Source organism: Cynara cardunculus (genome assembly GCF_001531365.2).
Source record: "Cynara cardunculus var. scolymus isolate 2C chromosome LG 10, CcrdV1, whole genome shotgun sequence".
Lineage (NCBI taxonomy): Eukaryota > Viridiplantae > Streptophyta > Magnoliopsida > Asterales > Asteraceae > Cynara > Cynara cardunculus.
Window position 1 is genome coordinate 22,865,769 of NC_037537.1, and position 2,822 is coordinate 22,868,590.

At 32.1% G+C, this 2,822-nt stretch overlaps 1 pseudogene; it reads right to left on the reverse strand.

Annotated features, from left to right (window-relative positions):
* Positions 1–1,623: 1,623 nt before the first annotated feature.
* Positions 1,624–2,822, reverse strand: LOC112520126 (annotated as a pseudogene).

A 2,822-nucleotide genomic window follows, 5' to 3' on the forward strand; every position in this document is an offset into this window, starting at 1 on the left:
TTATGGTTTCAACTTCAGTAAGTTTGTTTTGTTAAGCAACCCACTTGCTAGTCACGTCACGTGAGGGTATTTTGGTAACTTGACATGTTCCTTTACTAAATATTTTTTGTTGTACATGTGTTTAATGCATAGGTGTAAACATTTAATTAAAAAAAAAAAAAAACCTAAACTAAAAATAAAAACTCAGCTCACATATTCATCTTCATCTTGTTGTTAGCAACCCACCTTTGTAGCAACCCTGACTATCTCTCATCAACCATTGTTGCTTGAAGAAAAAAAAAGATTCTGCATCCCTCATTTTGCATCTGGATCTATGATATGCTTGAAGAAAAAAAAAGATGAAATAAACTATAGTTTTTCTCCATGATTGCTGAATTTGGATTTCACGATAGCAGTTCTTTTTGATGCTTAATAGTATACATAGGTTCCTTCATTTTATGTGATTTTTGGATTTCACGATCGTAGTTGTTTTGATGTTTGTTAGTTCTTGTATAAATGTATACCCTTTAATTTTATTTGGTTTTGGATTTAATAAAGTTGATAACGAGTCACAATCACATAGTCAGGATGGTAATCATGATTTGTATTTCATTTTATGCATGAATATTTTATGGATTTGAATTTGGAAATGTTATACGGGTTTGAGTGTTTTGGAGGAGGAAGAAGCAGAATAAAAATGACTGAATGCTTGTGATTACAACTAGTACGTGAGAACACTCAACGTCACCTCGTAATGGACAACCACAGACAAGAATCTATACAAAAATGACTAATTGAGGATGTTCTTTGTAATTCAGAAAGTTAGAGATCAAAGTTTTCATAAATTTTTAGGGACGGATTCCGTAATTTACTGTTCTCTTAAGTTTGTGTATGAAATGTAATTAATTACTTATAACTGTTTTACTTGTTAAAAATCTAAAAATATTTTATCTTAATATTTTTTTAAAAATTTAACTAACCCGAATAAGCTATATTTCATTTGTATATGATAATTTTATAAGCTTTTTTAACAACATTATTTGGTTAAAATGTTCAAATAGTTTGACTTTGACAAAAGAAGCCAATAGATAGCAAGTGCTGCGGTCTTATATTTTGATGAATTGATGGTCTTTTAACTGAAACATTTTCTTATATTTTAATATTTTTATATGAATTTACGTTTTCTTTATTTGTTTTTATGATTAAAAAATGTAATATTATTTGATTTATGGTGCGTTACATCTCAATTCTACATTGTAATAACACACAATATCAAACAACACAAATGGTAAAAAGAGAATGTCAATGTAAAATATAGTTTAATTATTCATACTTTATTAAAAAACCAGTTGAGATTAAAAAAAAAAAAAAAACACTAACAGCTCCTATATTTTTACCTAATAATCAACTATAACCGAGATTTGTTAAGCCTCAGTGACAGCGACAGTACCGGATAAAGCCGGTTTGCTCTTTTCTAACTCATGGTGTCTAAAAATATCACACAAATTTGATATTCAAGATTTGTCAAATCCTACATGATTTACAGCCTGGATTTTCAATACTAGAATCTGTAAATCGAAGTACTAAATGACACTAGTAAGCTTCACGTTAAGTAGTCTGCATGTACAAAAGCCAATATGACCCCTATAACCCAAAATTTGGGTTGTTTCCAACAAGGATGAGGGAGATTTCCAAACCTCGGTTGAACGCTTGGTTGAACATTAGGCATGTTTGGAACGTTGAGATGAATGGGAACCACAAACATACGGCAATAGAGATGAAGATCAGCATCGTATAACAGACCAAGAGATCGTACTGATTTCCATAATCCAACCCTTTTCAACACGGGGTTCCATGCTACACAGATCTAAAACAAAACGATAGAAAAGAACATCAATATTTCCATTTATTTATACCTGTTCATTTCATCCTCATTCCCTTTGGTTCACACTTTCATATAAACTAGGGTTTTCATAAAAACAACCACTCTATCTTTTTGGGTTGTAAGACAGCTCAGCCATATTCCATCCCCAAACCCTGGTTTTAAGTGAAATATATTGAGTTTGTTTGGTTATTCCATCCTTGATTTTAATGGTCACATCTTTGTTTCTTCCCATAAATAGAATGAGACCAACCACCACAATTTAACTTACCCATATAAATGAGACAACAAAATAGAAATTTTAAAAGAGACTTGAGAGTTGGGATCATGTGAGACCAGTCTGTTTTCGTGAGACTCATGACCGTTTTTTTACACTTGAAACTTTACAGCAAAACAAGGTAAACTTCACGGTGTTTTTGCTGTGAAGGTTCAGATTATTTTACCTTCACATTGTTTGTTGTGAAGTTTCAAGTGTAAAACCCTTTTATAAAGAAAGGACTTGTACAAGTCCAGAAAACATACCGAAAGTAATCCCCAACCAATGGGTACGAAGGCTAAGGTGCAAGCAAATACGTCGGTAACAATAAGGCCAGTATACACAACAACATCCGTTATACCAGCAAGTGCAAGCATGAAGGTAACTCCTTGTACAAAATGAAAGATCAGTTGAAAATTGACCAATATTTTCTGGCTGAATGTACAAATCTGTAGACATTAAAACAGCAACGGGAAGAAAAGACCCAATTAAAAAATACACCAATTTACTTCACTTCATAGCATTTTATGATTTGATGTTAAACTTGTGTACCTTAAAAAGGAATATAAGTCCGACAAGCGCAATCCATGAACACCCGTACACCTGAGAAGTATATTACAGAAGTAGTAAGACCCAAACAAGTATCTATATTATAAGTTGTCGAGATTTGCAGTATAATAAGCAAACAAATGGCAAAAACGCCAT